The following is a 19,141-nucleotide window of genomic DNA, read 5'->3' as shown; positions in this document are numbered from 1 at the left end:
CGAGGTGATGCGTGAGTAGTCCTCCACGGGACCATGGGTCCGTAGCAGTAGTTAGATGGTTGTCCTCTCCTTGTTGTGCTTCATGTATAGATATTGTGAGCTGCCTAACATGATCAAGATCATCTATTTGTAATTGCTACATGTTGGTTTGATGTGGATCTGATTTATAGAGAGATTTCTTTGGTTGAGATTATGTATTATGTTATTATGATCTTGCATGCTCTCCGTTTCTAGTAGATGTTCTGGCCAAGTAGATGCTAGCGACTCCAAGAGGGAGTATTTATGCTCGATAGTGGGTTCATGTCTCTATTTAACCATGGGAAGTGACCTTGTTCTCTACGGTTGTAGATGTGTTGTTGCTACTAGGGAGAAAACAGCGGTGTTCTATTCAAGGGTAGTTTCATCGTTTACTTTACACACATTGCTTAAAGCGATAGTCCGTTGCTTGCAAGTTAATACTGGAGGGTGTCACGGATGCAATCCGGAAGGTGGGTTATTTGTCATAGATGCAGTTGGATTACGGTCTATGTATATTGTTGTAATGCCCGCATACTTTCATAGCATATATTCTGCACCAACCATTAGCGTAGAATCTCTGTTTGTCAATTGGCCATCTGTAATTTGTTTACCCAACATATTTATTTTATTGGGGAGGCGCCTCTAGTGAACTGTAGACCCCGGTCCTTCTTCTTTTAATGGCAATCTTCTACAACATATTTCCGTTCTGTTCTCTGCAAACAATTCTTCTTCCACACGTTTTGTTTAATCCTTTGTTTTCAGCAAAACCAGTGAGCTTGACAACCTCGCTGAAAGTTTAGGACAAAGTACTTGGTTGTTTGTGTGCAGGTCTCCATGTTGTTGCTGACGCCGGCAGTGCGCCCTGCCACGAGTTGGTTCGCAACACCTCGGGAGAGAACGTTTTTCTCCTACTGGTCGATAAACCTTAGTTTCTTACTGAGGGAAAACTTCCTGTTGTGCCCATCATATCTTCCTCTTGGGGTTCCACTCAACGTTGCACATAAATTTTCCTTCATCAACTCCGCGCTCAGCAAAGACTTTTTCTGGCGCCGTTGCCGGGGAGAAAAGCATCTCTTCTGCGAGGGGAGTCTCTCACTCTCAACTCTTTTACTTTGTTATTGTTTTGCTTGCATATTTTATTTTTATCTAGTTTGCAATTTATATCGAAAATCCAAAAAAAATTAGTATAGCTTTTATTTCTGTTGCTTGCATTATTTTTATTAAATGGCTACACCTGAGAATACTAAGTTGTGTGATTTTACTAGCACCAACAACAATGATTTTATTTGCACACCCATTGCTCCACCTGCTCCCGAAGCAGCTTTTTATGAGATTAAGCCTGCCTTGTTGAACCTTGTTATGAAAGAGCAATTTTCTGGTGTTAGTACTGATGATGCTGCTTCTCATCTCAACAATTTTGTTGAGCTATGTGAGATGCAAAAATATAAGGATGTAGGTGGTGATATTATTAAGTTGAAATTGTTTCCTTTCTCATTAAGAGGTAGAGCTAAGGAGTGGTTGCTATCTTAGCCTAGAAATAGTATTGATTCTTGGGTTAAATGCAAAGATGCTTTTATTGGAAAATATTATCCTCCTGCTAAAATTATATCTTTGAGAAGTGATATTATGAAGTTTAGATAATTTGATACTGAGCATGTTGCCCAAGCTTGGGAAAGAATGAAATCTTTGGTTAAAAATTGTCCCACTCATGGACTGACTACTTGGATGATTATTCAAACCTTATATGCAGGACTAAATTTTTCTTCAAGGAACTTATTGGATTCAGCTGCTGGAGGCACTTTTATGTCTATGACCCTTGGGGCGGCTACAAAACTTCTGGACAATATGATGGTAAATTATTCGGAGTGGGATACCGAGAGAGCTCCACAAGGTAAAAAGGTAAATTCTGTTGAGGAAACTTCAACTTTGAGTGATAAGATTGATGCTATTATGTCTATGCTTGCAAATAATAATGCTCCTATGGATCCAAACAATGTTACTTTGGACTCTTTGGTTGCTCAAGAAGAAAATGTAGATGTGAATTTTATTAAGAGCAACAATTTCAATAATAATGCCTATAGGAATAATTTTGGTAGCAATAATTATAGGCCGTATCCTCCCAACAATGGAAGTGGTTTTAGTAAATCTTATGGTAATTCTTATAACAGCAATAAGATTGCTCCCTCTGAACTTGATGGTATGCTCAAAGATTTTATTAGTAAACAAACTGCTTTTAATAAATCTGTGGAGGAAAAGTTGAGCAAAATAGATGCTCTTGTTTCTAAAGTGGATAGCCTTGCTCTTGATGTTGATCTTCTTAAATTAAAGGTTGTTCCTCATGATAATACTGAGAATAAAACTTTTGCTCAAGCAAATGCTATTCAAGTTTGAATTGATGACAATATGAGGTTGTTAGCTGAATTGCATGCTAGGTGGGAAAGAGAAGATGAGATGACTAGAGAAAATAATTTAGCCGAGGTTTACACAATCACTACCAATAGTAATGCTGAACCTTTGAATGCTACCAAACCTCCTACCACTACTAGCAAAATCGAAAATGTAGGAAAAGTCCCCACTCCACATAGAAAAGTGTATAAACCCATTAAAACTGTTCCCGACAAGCGTGCTGAAATTTTTAGAGGTGTGGGAGATAATTGTCCTTTTATTTTTGGTAGCAATGATTTTGATTTTGAAAGTTGTACCATTACTGAAGTTATAAAGTTCTTGCAAAATCTCGTTGAAACTCCCAATGCTAGTGAACAAAATATTGCTCTTACAAAGCATATTGCTAGTGCTATTATGAAAACGAGGGAAGAGAAGTTGAAACATGAGGTTTCAATTCCTAAAAAGTTAGAAGATGGTTGGGAACCTATTATTAAGATGAGAGTAGAAGAATTTGATTGTAATGATTTATGTGATTTTGGTGCAAGTATTTCTGTTATGCCTAAAAGAGTTTATGATATGCTTGACTTGCCACCGTTAGAAAAATATTACTTGGATGTTCTTCTTGTTGATGTTGCTGCAAAAAAACCTTTGGGAAGAGTTGTAATGTTCTTATATATACAAGTGAATAATAATTATGTCCCCGTTTATTTTATTTTTTTGGATATTGAATGCAATGCTTCATGCCCTATTATTTTGGGAAGACCGTTTGTTAGAACTGCAGGTGCTATCATTGATATGAGAGATGGAATAATTCGTTATCAATTTCCACTCAAAAGAGGAAAGGAACACTTCCCTAGAAAAAAGAAAGAAGTCACATTATGACTCTATTTATAGGAAAACTTATGGTGTTGATGAGCCACCTCTTGACAATACTTGATTTGCACCATTTCTGCGCCTAGCTCAAAGGCGTTAAAGAAAAGCGCTTATGGAAGACAACCCATATTTTATTTCTGTTATTTTTTTCTTTGTTGAGTTTTGGAAGTTATTTCTACTGTAATAACCTCTCCTTATCGTTTTTATTTCGTTTTTTGTGCCAAGGGTAGCCTGTAATAGAAATAAAGCAGTGTTTGGGGTATTTGCAATCCTGAAACATATTTCGTGCTGGTCACGAAACAAATTCTTAAAAATCGCCAGAACGTTATTTTGAGCTGAAATTTTTTGTTCGTATGCCCCAGTATGTTAGATAACTTTCGTTAGTTTAGCACTTTTCGATTTGAGCAACAGAACTATTTATTTAATTACGATCTCTGCTTGCTGGTCTGTTTTGACAGATTTCTGCCATATTTTGCATTTGCGTCTTATGCTTCGTCTTTTTAAGTTCTTTTGTGAAAAAGAGCTTTGGGAAGAAGTAGCTACAGTAGCATATGTTAAAATGAGTGTTTGATATGTGCCATTACTGAAGCCTTGCTGGTTTGATATATTTTTATTTGCACTAATGTTGCTAATCAATTGTGCTGGGTTTTGTAAAGTTTTCAAGTGTAGGGAGAGAAGAATGATGCAATAAGATGAAGCATGTACAAGAGCTCAAGCTTGGGGATGTCCCCTGGACCCCCCAAGAAATATCCAAGAATTACAAGCGTCAAACGGCATCCCCTCTTCATCAACAAAAAACACCAGGTCATTTTTCAACACGCTAGATTTTTATTCCTTCATGTGATATGTGTTATCCTTGGAGCGTCTTTACTTTTTGGAAAAGACTTGTAATCGGCTGGCCGATCGAGTGCAACGATCGGTTGTTCCGTCTGAACCATCTTCCGCGCGCGCTGATCGTAGCCACATGATGTGATCCTGTGCCCTTCCAGCTAGCTAGGCAGCACGCATTGTTCGCTCTCAATAAATCAGAAGCGCATCCATGTACGCATCGTTTGCGCTGACGTATATATGCATGTAGTCTATTTTGGCTGATGCCGCCATGTGTGCTACATAAATGGATGCATGGCTAGCCGATGGCTAGTTTGCTAAGCCCGACCACCTCGTCCTGGTTTTCGCCGGTTCTGTCGATGGCTAGTTCGCTAAGCCCGACCACCTCGTCATGGTTTTCGTCGGTTCTTCACGTTATGGTCTGAGCATGTTCGCGACCATCGAGATCAGGCCGACACTTATCCTGCCCAAAGATGGAGACCTTCGAGACTACTTTTGCGATGTTCTTCGATCCCTCCGACAACTGTGACTAACATGATTACGGGGAGACGATAGACCGATGGGGACGGTTCGGAGTCGCACGGTCTAGTTCCTAGGGGCCTTCGGCAAGCCATGTTCGTGTCTGGCGGTCCCTAATCAGCAAGTCCGGGCTGCCATGGATGATGGTTTGAGGTTAGTGATATGTTATTGTTGTAACCATTTGTGACTTTTGTATAAATAGTTGTTATTTTTTGTTATAATTAAATCGATAGCAAATGAATTGTTGCTTGACCATTTTTGCATTATATGCAAACATATTATTTTTTGTTGTAATCGCTTGTTACTTTTGTAGAAATAGTTGATGATTTCTATTGTAATTCAGTCTGTAGCAAATTAATTGTTGCTTGACCATTTTTTCATTTTTTGCAAACATATTGATTTTTGTTGTAATCGCTTTGTCACTTTTGTAAAAGTAGTTGGTGATTTATGTTGTAATTCAATCCGTAGAAAACTAATTGATGCTCGACCACTTTGCATTGTTTGGATTTTTGTTGTAATCTCTTGTAACTTTTGTAAAAGAGTAGTTGTTATTTTTGTTGTAATTCAATCCGTAGAAAAATTTCTGCTTAACCACTTTGCGTTGTTTGCAAACATATGAATTTTTGTTGTAATCCTTTGTGTGTAAAAATATAGTTGGTTATTTTTTGTTGCAATTCAGTCTGTAGAAACAATTTTGCTTAACCAAAGCAAATTAGCTTTTTTCTCATAATTTCTTGTGATGATTTGTTGTAATCGTATATATATTTTGTACATGCACCGACGTAAGCTAGGAATAGCAACATCCACCCACAACGTGACCTGATGCTTGCTGGTTAGTGAGTACTATGCAGCCATGCACAAGCCAGCTAGCAACAACTACGATTCGTGTGGAGCAGAAGCTAGTAGCTACTATTACATGCAAGCAAAGCAAGGCATGCACTCAATGCTTTTGTTCGTGTGCGTGCATGCATCAGGCCAGCAACTGTGCAATAGAACGATGTGAGGCATCGGAACCTGACTCAGCACAAGCAGGGCATCAGGCACAGCAAATACCGACGAAAGCGACGTGTGAAAGGGACGTGACGGGAGGATTACTTTGGACCAACCGATGAGGCAAAACGGACGGCGGGCGTGCGACCGATCCGCGGGCGGGATCGGTCGGCCGACGCCTAGCACGCTCCTTACTTTTTGCTGTGTGTTTACTTTCAATAAAATTTGATCCCATCATTCATGTTTACTTTGGAGTGAGACACGTTCCACCGCTTTGCATATTTACTTTGGAGTGAGACACGCTCCGCTGTTTTGCATGTTTATTTTGGAGTGAGACACGCTCCAATGTTATGTATTTTGCGTTGGAGAGAGACACGCTCCACTTTTACATTTATTTGAGTTTCAATAGCTCTCTGGACATTTACTTGTTTTTCATATATGAGAGTTGTTTGGTTTCATTTGGTTGGCGTTGGAAGCATGAAAAAAGTTTTATGTGTATGTGATGCAAATGGAAGCATTTTTAGACTATGGCATAGTTATTTTTGCATATTTTGCTAGATGTTTTTCTCATGATGAGCTTGTTAATTATGTTTTTATTATGGTTAGTCTCAAATACTGAGAGTGTTTAGTGTGCATTGAAGGTTTCATGCATTATTTTTAGCATACAATAGAAAAGCATAATATTGTGGTATATATTCTCCTGCGAATGTTTTTATTTGGGTCGACTTATTGGCACATGTTTTGCAACATGTTATGACTACATTACAGTCAATTCTTGCCTCTATGATCATTTAGTTTGCAACTTGTGTATCACTTTATGCTTTGATTAATATATTTTGTCGATGTGCATGATTATGGCCATTATCCTCTCTTAGTTGGTCGCACCCGGTCTTTTTCTAGCCTCCATTTGTGTGAGTATTTTATTCATGCATCCAACCACCAAAAACCAAATATGCCAAGTTTTCACTATATCTACCTATATGTGGTATTTCATTTCCATTCCATAGTAGTTTGCTCGTGTGCTACCTTTAAAACATTCAAACAATTTCTCGTTTTGTGACATTGTTTTTAGCTCATGAGGAAGTAAATTAAAATTGTGGTTGTCGTTGCTTGTGACGGTAAAGCACACGTCCGTTGGGAACCCCAAGAGGAAGGTATGATGCGTACAGCAGCGAGTTTTCCCTCAAAAAGAAACCAAGGTTATCGAACCAGTAGGAGATGAAGGCAACGTGAACGTTGTTGGTGAAGGAGTGTAGTGCGGCGCAACACCAGGGATTCCGGCGCCAACGTGGAACCTGCACACCACAATCAAACTACTTTGCCCCAAGTTAACAGTGAGGTTGTCAATCTCACCGGCTTGCTGAAAACAAAGGATTAAACGTATGGTGTGGAGAATGATGTTTGCTTGCAGAAAACAAAAGAGAACAATGATTGCAGTAGGTTGTATTTCAGATGTAAAAGAATGGACCGGGGTCCACAGTTCACTAGTGGTGTCTCTCCAATAAGATAAATAGCATGTAGGGTGAACAAATTACAGTTGGGCAATTGACAAATAAAGATGGCATAACAAAGCACATACATATCATGATGACTACTATGAGATTTACTTAGGGCATTACGACAAAGAACATAGACCGCCATCCGGCATGCATCTATGCCTAAAAAGTCCACCTTCGGGTTAGCATCCGCACCCCTTCCAGTATTAAGTTGCAAACAACAGACAATTGCATTAAGTAATGTGCGTAATGTAAACGATATAAGTATCCTTAGACAAAGCATTGATGTTTTATCCCTAGTGGCAACAGCACATCCACAACCTTAGGGGTTGCTGTCACTCCCCCAGATTCAATGGAGACATGACCCCACTATCTAGCATAAATACTCCCTCTTGGAGTCACAAGTATCAACTTGGCTAGAGCCTCTACTAGCAACGGAGAGCATGCAAGATCATAAACAACACATATATGATAGATCAATAATCAACTTGACATAGTATTCCATATTCATCGGATCCCAACAAACACAACATGTAGCATTACAAATAGATGATCTTGATCATGATAGGCAGCTCACAAGATCTAAACATGATGGCACAAGAGGAGAAGACAACCATCTAGCTACTGCTATGGACCCATAGTCCAAGGATGAACTACTCACGCATCAGTCCGGAGGCGGGCATGGTGATGTAGAGCCCTCCGGTGATGATTCCCCTCTTCGGCAGGGTGCCGAAGGCGATCTTCTGAACCCCCCGAGATAGGGTTGACGGCGGCGGCGTCTCTGGAACTGTTCTCGTATTCTGGCTCTCGGTACTAGGGTTTTCGCGTCGGGAGGATTATATAGGCGAAGGGGCAGAGTCGGGGGACTCCCGAGGGGCCCACCCCATATGGCGGCGTGGCCAGGGGTGGGGCCGCACCTCCCTATGGTGTGACCGCCTCGTGGCTCCTCTTCGTCTCTCCTTCGGACTTCTGGAACCTTCCGTGGAAAATAGGGCCGTGGGCTTTTGTTTCGTCCAATTCCGAGAATATCCGTAAACTAACTTTTCTGAAATCAAAAACAGCAGAAAACAGGAACTGGCACTACGGCATCTTGTTAATAGGTTAGTCCCGGAAAATGTATAAAAACATTATAAAGTGTGAATAAAACATGTAGGTATTGTCATAAAACTAGCATGGAACATAAGAAATTATAGATACATTGGAGACGTATCAGTCGTCTTCCATACTAGTTAAGTAACTCAAAGACTCGCGAGCTTCATCTTGCTTGTCACATAAAAAGTATATAAAAAAAGAAGAGTTGGTTTGACCACAACTTCCAATAGGGGAAGAGAATAGGAAAATTATAAGAAAAGGGCACTCCTCCATGGTTTGTGATTGCTTGGTCGGCACCCGAGGATTCGGGTAGCCATGGTATGTGTAAGCAAAGGTTGGAAGGAGTGTCACAATTTTATAAGTAGTATAAATGAAAAGAGGCTTCGCCAAAATATTTCGGAACCGCTCTCAAACTTGCTTAGTATGGAAGATGACAATAGCTCTTTTTTACTACTCGTTGACATGAACAACCACCTCTCAAAAGTGCATTTTATACTCTTGTTGTTTCAATAAAAAGCTCTATCACATGAATGATCTTACTTGCCTCTCAAAGAGAGACCTTCTTTTACTTTTATGTTGAGTTTCCACCTTCTAGTTTATGCACCACTTATGAGAGCATAGTTGCCATTCTTAGTTTTATGTGCATGGTCCCAAGATTTAATTGAATTATTCATAATTATGGTATTGCTTGTTCAAACTTTTTGTTTCTAGTCATCCTTATAATCTTTTAAAGGTGTCCAAGCATTTATGTTTTGCTTCCACTTATGGCACAAGCTGAGTACCACTTTATTATGTATCTATGCTATGCTCTTGACAATCACTTTGCTTTCCATGCACGTTATACATTTTCTTTTGTTTGATTACTATTCATGTTTTAGCATGGTTATTAAGTTTTATTGTTTGATTATATCTATCATGCTTATGTTAGGATTATATGATTCCAGCTATGTTTGCTTTTACACTTAGATTGATCAAAGTAGTGTGACAGCATGTCACCTCAATAATTATTTGTTTGTTATCACTTACCTACTCGAGGACGAGCAGCAGTTCAGCTTGGGGATGTTGATACGTCCCAAACGTATCTATAATTTTTTATGCTCCATGCTTGTTTTGTTACAATTCTTATATGTTTTATGTGCACTTTTCCACACTTTTTTAGCATTTTCTGGGACTAACCTATTAATGCAGTGCCGCAGTGCCAGTTCCTGTTTTCTGTTGTTTTTGTGTTTCAGAAAAGTTGTACATGAAAGTTTCTCGAAATTGGACGAAACAAAAGCCCAGAGTCTTACTTTTCTAGGACGAATACGGAGCCAGAAGGACATGCGCAGGAGAGCTGCCATGTGGCAGTACATAGGGCAGGCGCGGCCCCACCCTTGGCCGCGCCTAGCCCATGTACTGGCGCCTCATCACCTCGTTTGCTCCGCCCTTCCGCCTATTTATTCCTTGTATCGGAAAAACCCCAGGGACCAGATCCTCCATCCACGAAAAGTTCCAACGCCGCTGTCAACCGAAACCCTAGTTCAGGAGGGTTCTGCAGTCCATCCCGGCACCCCTCTGGAGAGGGAAATCATCGCCGGAGGCCTCTACATCGCCATGTGTTCATCTGAGGTGATGCGTGAGTAGTCCTCCACGGGACCATGGGTCCATAGCAGTAGCTAGATGGTTGTCCTCTCCTTGTTGTGCTTCATGTATAGATCTTGTGAGCTGCCTAACATGATCAAGATCATCTATTTGTAATTGCTATATGTTGGTTTGATGTGGATCCGATTTATAGAGAGATTGCTTTGGTTGAGATTATGTATTATGTTATTATGATCTTGCATGCTCTCCGTTTCTAGTAGATGCTCTGGCCAAGTAGATGCTAGCGACTCCAAGAGGGAGTATTTATGCTCGATAGTGAGTTCATGCCTCTATTTAACCATGGGAAGTGACCTTGTTCTCTATGGTTGTAGATGTGTTGTTGCTACTAGGGAGAAAACAGCGTTGTCCTATTCATGAGTAGTTTCATTGTTTACTTTACACACATTGCTTAAAGCGATAGTCCGTTGCTTGCAACTTAATACTGGAGAGTGTCGCGGATGCAATCTTGAAGGTGGATTATTAGTCATAGATGCAGTTGGATTACGGTCTATGTATATTGTTGTAATGCCTGCATACTTTCATAGCATGTATTCTGCACCGACCATTAGCAGAATCTTTGTTTGTCAATTGCCAACATATTTATTTTATTGGGAAGGCGCCTCTAGTGAACTGTGGACCCCGGTCCTTCTTCTTTTAATTGCAATCTTCTACAACATTTTTTTGTTCCGTTCTCTGCAAACAATTCTTCTTCCACACGGTTCGTTTAATCCTTTGTTGTCAGCAAAACCAGTGAGCTTGACAACCTCGCTGAAAGTTGGGACAAAGTACTTGGTTGTTTGTGTGCAGGTCTCCACGTTGCTGCTGACGCCGGCAGTGCGCCCTGCCACGAGTTGGTTCGCAACACCTCGGGAGAGAACGTTTTTCTCCTACTGGTCGATAAACCTTGGTTTCTTACTGAGGGAAAACTTCTTGATGTGCTCATCATACCTTCCTCTTGGGGTTCCACTCAACGTTGCGCATAAATTCTCCTTCATCAACTCCGCACTCAGCACCTAGCTCCAAGGACCTACGGGTACATGGGCATGAGATTGGCTCCTTGCGGCGGTGCAGTCTATGGTGGAGTGCCAGGTGGGCAAGCATGCCGAGATCAAGGTGGTCGTGTGATACTACTGGTGAATACCAGGCTCTAGCGGCGGTTGAAGGCGTCGGTGATGTAGTTCGCACACCTTCCTATATTGCTCAGGGGAACTTTTGAAGAGAAATGTGCATGTAAAACAACAAAAAAACGCCCTTGTTACAATGCTCATGATAAAAAAGATTGATCATCTAACAACAAACGAGCTAGTCATATTTAAAGGCAGGAATATGAACTTTTTCTTTCTTATTTATCTCTCTACTTGTTTTTGTGATCTTTTCTTCGAATATCATATTAATGTAACACAACAGTTATAGCACAAATGATAAACGTTATAATAACCATGGAGTTATAGATAATAAATTATTATTATTATTATTATTGCCTCGAGGGCATAACTCCTTCAACCCTAGATCTGGTTTCGGGTTGAATGTTGCCTACCGTCGTTGTCCCCCTTGCGGGCAACGTGTGGGAATTGAACATAGCTTGTGGGGCAAGTGGCTAATGGTACATGGTGTTCAACTACGTGGAGCAGCGTGGCATTGACCGCGTCGATGACGATGGGTCTTGGCAGCGTGGTGTCGTGGAGTCTCGGCGGCGAATGCATCTTGATGGGTGAGCACAGGGTGGTGGGGCTATTTGGCACCATGGAGGCGTCGATGGTAGGCCTGGCAAAGATTATTCGGATCTCTGCCCTAAAGATGTTTGGCGGTTGATGACGGAGACAACTTCTAGGACGTGTGCATGAGGTGCTCACAGAGGCCCTGCTAGACCGATGTGTGCTCCTAGTTCGCCGTAGGGTGACTCAGTGATGTCCCTGGTATTGTTGGTGGGGCATTGTAAGTCTTTTTAGGGCATACATCCCCGATGGCATTATCTTTCCTCATTGTTGAGTTTGCATGTGTTGCATTGTGGCTTTAGGTTATTTGATGTATCTTCTTGCCAGATTTATGTTGAATAAATTTCAATAAATGTTGCACGCATCTCTTTGATGTAGAGGGCCAGAGTCTCAACCTCCTTTTGGTAAAAAAAAGCTATATCATGATTTGAGGGTAATCAAAAGTTTCTTGCCATGCAAAACTACTTATTAGCTTGATTCAGTAGCAAATAGTGGAAGTTGGAAACTTAGATCATATGCAACTCCTCATTTGTTTTCAGTTTTAGAGATATATCTAGACACTGATATGGTAGAATATACCGACTGTTCCTATGCCCACCAATCCTTTAAAGATAATTGTATGTTATGAATCATCTTGTTAATGCAAGTAGGTTCATATGAAAATAAACCATATGCAACAATCTTGTGACAGTGGTTCTATCGAATTTCCAACCAGTATGTAAGAAGGTAATATTCTTGTGTTGCTCATATGACACAATGTAAAGAGAAAAATCACAAAGCATATTACCCCTATATTTTATGCTCATGAATTATACAAAATTAGGGAGATAAACATATTGCAACTTAAATCATGCGACAACCTTGCTAACTCCTTCACGAAAGTCGTTCTCAACGTTTACTTCAACATTGAAAAGTATGTTTAGAAAAATAGTGTGTGATGACTTTGAAATTCAAAAGAATCAGTGGGAGTACCTCATTGAATTATAACATATTTAAACATACCTACTATTTATTCAGAAGTTCACTCTCAAGGTTCTCATCGAGTTTTTCATGAGGCAAGATCAACTCAAGGTTTTATGTGATTGAACCAAAGATGCGATATCACGGAATGTCCGAACAAGTACAGACTAAAACGAAATATTTAGAATGAGTACAAGTTAACAATAAATAATCAAATCATAAACCGTGAATTGCTTCATATTTGGCTTTGAAGTTTACGCTTGCTTGATCTTTTTTATTTCTCCCCATTTGAGCTAATCATGTCTAGTTTATTGCACAACTCTCAAAACAAGTAACATTATTGTGCTATGAGCATATAGACATGTGCACAAAGATGAAACTACTCGTAGTGAGAGTAACATAGGTCGTAACATCATACACTTCAAGACATTTTTATGACATAGAATAACAATAAATGAAAAAAAAGTGAGGTGGTAACTTGCTATGTTACCATAACATCACACACCCGAGGCAAGATGAATCTACAATATAATAAATAACACAGTGCATGAAACTACATATAAGTTACTATCCACTATGTAGGTAATAACATAAACTACTAACACATGCATGTTACTACTATGACCAATCTGAGAGGAAACCAAAGCAACAGTTCTGTATTTTTCTAAGTGGATGTCTGAATCTCTATATATGTTTGAGATATCCTCGCAATGCCATGAGTAGCAAAAAGACTCATGACGCTAGGTTTTCGACTTCGAGAGTGGACAAATATAGGCCGAGCTACATGTAATGCTTTATTTTTAAAAGATCAAAAATTATATTTTAACTTTTAAAAAAAACTGGAAAAAAATCTTGGATGTAACTAATGATGAAATCTACAAACGTGCAAAATCTTAATGTGAAATTCTTAGTATTTTAAGCTACACAAAAATAATAAAATCTGACAAGTTCTATAGGTTTGAAATATGCACTATTCATCATACTCAGATCCACATAATTCTCTTTTTTGTAGCCTAAAATACTAAAAAAGTTACATTGAGATTTTGCACGTTTGTTGATTTCATCATTTGCTACATCTAGATTTTTTTTCCAGATTTTTTGAAACTTAAAATTTTGATTTCAAAATATTGAAAATAAAGGACTACATGGAGTTTTTCGACTCTATTTATATGTAGGATAGTCTCCGGGGCCTCCAGGCAGTTCAAGCTGAGTAGATTAATTCAAATGGACTGCTTCCAACTAGGATCCGGCCAATTTCACTTTATTTGCAACTTGTCACTGGTTGCTATGTGTCGCATCTCTATTTTAATACACTTTTCCCCCTTTGTGGCTAGTATATAAATAGGAAAACCTCGTTGATCAACAATATATATACTCCACTTTCATTCATTCTCTGTCAACTCTTTACAGCTATGTCCACTTTTAAATAAGCAGTGTAAAGTGCAAACTAGCTATAAACGTTACAGATGTTAACCCTGTTGTGACGTCGCAAGCCCCGTTCGCATGCAATCTCTCCATCTCCGAGAGGCGAGAGGGCCGGGCATTCAACCCCTACAAAGTCAGCGGCTCGTTCGCATAGAAGATACTGTATTAAGTTCACATCCTACTCCATAGCTAGAAAAGTCAGCGCCTAATTTATTCCCCAACAAAAGGTGACTGTAGGAGTACTTTGTAGTTTTTGAATTCCAATCTCCTCGTCAGTCAACTCTGAAGCGCGCGTTCACTCTGAGGTCATGTCCAGCCTGTTAAGAGCATATCCAGTCGCTCCCCCACACCGTCCCCCAAAGGGATTTGGGGCGCGCCGGACAGAAAATACGTTCCAGTCGCGTTCCTCAAAGCCCATTTTTGTCCGGCGTGGCCTGATACGGTGTCCGGCGCCCCGAGCCCGTCCCCGTCCCACAGGGGACGCACCGGGGACGCCGGACACACCGAAAAGCGAGGCGAGCCGACGCGGGCCCGACGCGTCAGCGGCTCAGTGAAAAATCGTCTCTCATTCCCGCCAAATCCCGCCTCTCCCGCCATATCGCGCCTATCCCGCCGCGCATTTCTGGCCTCCCAACACATATCCCGCCGCCGATTCATTTCTCCTATCCCGCCGATTTGTTTCTCCCTCCCGCCGTCCACTCGCCGCCGCAACCCTCTCCCGCCGTCCACCCGCCGCCGCTACCCTCTCCCCATTCCATGGCGCCGCCGATAGCCCCCAAAAAGATGGCCAAGAAAGCGGCCAAGAAGCCGCCGGGCAATGCGACGAATGGGGCGAAAGCGCCGTTCGCGAAGCCGCGAAAGGCGCCGGCTTCGAAGAAGAAGCCGGAAGGATGGACCGACGATCAATGGCAGGAAGACTGTCTGCGCCGGAAGCTATCGACGGCGGAGCGGAAAGGACGGAGGGCGGCGGAGCAGGAGAAGAAGGCTGTGGCGGCGCGCCAGCACCAGCACTTAATGGCCGGGTGTCTCGCCGCCACCAACACGAGCCCATATAGTACGAACGTGCCGGTGTACGTTCCGGGAGTGTTCTCTCCGTCGTCCTCCGCCTTCTACAACGACGGCCCCTCCGGCACTCCCTGGTGTGTGACGCCTAACTTGTCGCCCCACTACCAGGATGCGCTGCCGCATGGCGGCTTCAACCCCAACAACCTCTACTCCCCGGCGTACGAGCAGCGCGAGCCAGGATACGTCGCTGATGACCAACCCCTTATTCTAATTTAGCATGCACTATGGTCTGTAATATGATCGCACGCCTAGTACTTTGATCGCCACTACTCTGATCGCGACGATTCGGCGGGAACGATCTCTTTTGAATGCAACAATTTGAATTCCTGATTGGGGGCGGCGTTTGGGGGACGCGACTGGGGAGCGACATCCTCCAAACACGGCACGAACGAAACACGTCTCCCAAACGCTCAATCCGGCGCGGTTTGGGGGACGCTTTGGGGGACGCGACTGGAGATGCTCTAAGGTCTGATTGCCTGCTTGTTGAGTTGAAACAGCCAAGCCTGGCAGCCGTCAGCCCTCAGCGGTCGATGTCGACGCCGTGATGTCATCGCTGATCGTATTTCGTAACAGCGACGCATGCGTAAGCTTCGGTCTCGCTCCGGTAAGGATGGATGCCGGACCCTCGCGTCAGTCGTACACCGTTGAATATGTAAACCTGAACAAACATCGCCAGAATCAAAGTTCTACTGTTATTATTCGTTATCCATATAGTGTGAACATAGCCAAGTTTCTTGTAAGTGGGGGCGACAACACATGTAAAGTTCAGAATCCCACCTTTCAGGGTGAAAAACTAAAGTCTGTCCTTAACTGGTTGTGTCTGGCAATGACCTTGTTGGAGGCACTGTTTTGAGAGTGGGGACTATCTACATGGTGAAAACTTAAAATCTTTGATCGGGCGACAACGGTGTTAGAGCACTGTTCCCTTCTTGGAGACGTCGTTTTTGCAGAGTCTGTTTTTCAGGTGTTGTCTTGGCGGTGGATGTATTGCTGTTGTTAGGCCCGAGATACTGTAGTGGAAATTTTGTTTCTTAGTTTTCTTTTCGTTTTTTGGCTGTGTGCATCCGTAGTGCCATTAGGGTGGTGCGTTGTTTCAGAGGCTAGGTGTAATTGGTATCTTTAGATATTAATATATTCCCTTTATTGAAAAAAGCCAAGTTTCTTGTGTTAAGGGCCTCCTCGAATTGCAGGATTTAAGTATAAATAAATAGTATTAGAAGGTTAGAAGTTTCAGTTCATAGGAAATGCTAAGTTGTCTTGTGACACGTACGATACTACGTTTATATTGGAATTATAAAGGTGTTCGGATCAAAATAATGGCACCACGAAATACATATAACATGACATTTCTGCTAATCAATTCCATAGCATTATCAGTGAAATGTTAGAGACGTAAGAGACCAATTAGTGTGTTCCAGTTTGATGTGTTGTTTTATTTATGCTCACGAAATAAATGATAAAATGACCAACATGCAACATAATCATGATGAAATTTGTACGGTTCAAAGGAAATGGGTGCCTCACACAAAAAAAATACATATTAATGATGAAATTAGTACCAAAACTATGTAGGATGCTCAAGTTTAGTGTGTTATTCTACTTGCGCTCCAGAAATAAATGATAAATACCAACTATCATCATAATCACAGTAATATTTGCATGAAAAAAGGATAATCAATAGTACTAAAATAATTAATTATTAAAATACATCACTAAAGTTTTAAAATAAGATATATTTACTTTTTATCGTGGCTAGATGCATAAGTTTGCTGAGTTTGATTGTTTTTTGGCACAATTAGGCATATTGCGGGTCAATATTTTTTGTCCTGGTTTAAGTTGCACGCGTTTACAAGATGATAATAAACCAATAAAATAAGTGTGCAAATAGTTGAAAAAATCTTTAAATTCATATACGTGTCTATTACGAGAGATGTTATTAGGTATCGAACACACACTATGCATCTTTTTGTTGTTGATTTATTTAAATAAAGGGGAAAAACCTACATTTGACCACGAAAGTACCAATAACCCTGCCAAGTTTCGAGGACACCTACCAAATGAATCCTATTGTTTGTTCGCTATTTACTAAAAATCCAAACAAATAACCCAATACAAAGGACAATCTGCATGCAATTTCACAATAGTTAGTTACATGTATGTGATATTTAATATATTAGACACTGGGATATAGTGCCCAAATAACGTTTTTCACATGACATAAGGTACCTTGCACTACTGGAAACAAATGCATCATTGGTTACTAATTGTTTAACCAAACACACAATGGTAGCTATAATTATTTTTCACAGGTAATCGTTGGTCTCGACATTAGGATGCAAAGGTGGGCCCTTGTATCGGGTCATGCCAATCCAGCGTACTCCCTCTCTCACAGTTTATTAGGCGTGCGCGTATCCCTAGGTCGCAAATTAGATCAAGTTAGCATTAGTTATATGTTATAAAAACTATATTATTAGAAATTTTAGATGTTCTATTTTTTAATGATATAATTTTTGCATTATATAATTATAATTATATAGGTTAAATTGGCGATATAGCGATACAGGGAAGACTAATAAACTGAAACGGAGGGAGTATCTAACTTCACGAGAATAGCATGTCTTCCATAATATCTTTATTCCTCATAAATGTTGCCGACACGTGGGATCAATAGTCGTATAATCTAGAAATTTCTCTTTCCTTATACCTAAGAAAAAGAATGCATTTAAACCCAATTCATGGAAAATAAGTCAAGACTTTTGTCACAAGCCCTCTGTAGAATTACTTTTTTTTAACACATTGAGACCGGCCATAGTACATACACACACATTTATTTAATTATCTTATATGAAATAATATATGGATGCGCACATTTAAAGAAATAAAATGGGTTTTCACATATCTTGGGGACTCATAGTAAATGTTTGATTATTAGAGAGCCGATGTATCAGAAAAAACACAACTCGCTTAATTTTATCATGACAAAGTAGTGCCTATATTGTATGGAAGTACATTTGCATTAACACATTTTAAAGTTTTATCCATTATAATATGCACATTGGACGGAAATAAGAAAGTTTGTTATAAATAGTTAACAACAAATGAAGTGTCATTGTATCCATTATTCACAAAGAACAAACATTAGACTACCGAGAAGTAACACAATTAATTCCGTTGTGAACGCCTTCATGGAGAAAAAAACACTTTGCTGAATATACAATGCATAGGTTGCAAAACATGGAAGAATAGATATTATCTTCTGTATCTTTAGATAATTCGAATTGAACAATATTTGGCACTTTATGTGGATAATGACATCTGAACCAAATTTGCATGTGTAGCATTGTTTTAAATTGTTTAACCGATAAAAAATATGATAAAATCATTTTGGGTCCTTATACTATAATTTGATTCCTAAAATTTATAATGCTATAAAGATTGAATAATGGCAGCCATCCGAGTCTGAGCGGTACCCATTGAGAATTCACTTTCTTATTAATAAACTAGACTCCATTTAACTTGGTCCTTGAGAGAACCTAGAATGTTATCTGAAAAAAGTACTACGGAGTACTGTAAATGCTTATAGCTGGTTGCTGCTGTGCTGGATTAGCATCATCAGGCACTAGAATCAGCAGCAAGGACAAACAGTTCACTGCACTACTCGGCGAGCAAGACGCAAGCTGGATGAATCCTGGTACGTACCTTATTTTAATCGATCCCGTATGAATCAGAGCAGCAGGCACCAACTGGATAACCATGAAAGCGTGTGCAACTGTCACGGCGATCGCCGTCGCCGTCGCTCCCTTCCCAGCCCGAAGCGACAAGCACCACTAAAATACTCCATGGCCTCGCAGCCAACAGAGAGCAGCGAGCGATAACCTTTTGGTATTAAAAGTTAAAAGTGGCAACTTGACTTGGGCAGCGAGCGTTCGAACGTGACACGACGTGATGCGCTGCACCTCCCCAAGAAAATTGTGGGACAGCAACACAAACATGTCCGAAAGGAAAAATAACGAAGGCAATAGTGAAGCGACGAAACGATGGGACCCACAATCATCGCGCCCTCCATTTTTAGCCCACCATGCACTTAAGCACTCTGAAGCGCCCCGTACGAAGCAGCACCTTCAGGAAGGAAAACACTGTTGACATGGTAGTTAG

This window comes from Lolium perenne, chromosome 5, assembly GCF_019359855.2.
Source record: "Lolium perenne isolate Kyuss_39 chromosome 5, Kyuss_2.0, whole genome shotgun sequence".
NCBI classification, from domain to species: Eukaryota; Viridiplantae; Streptophyta; class Magnoliopsida; order Poales; family Poaceae; genus Lolium; species Lolium perenne.
Note: the sequence above shows the minus strand (reverse complement) of the source record.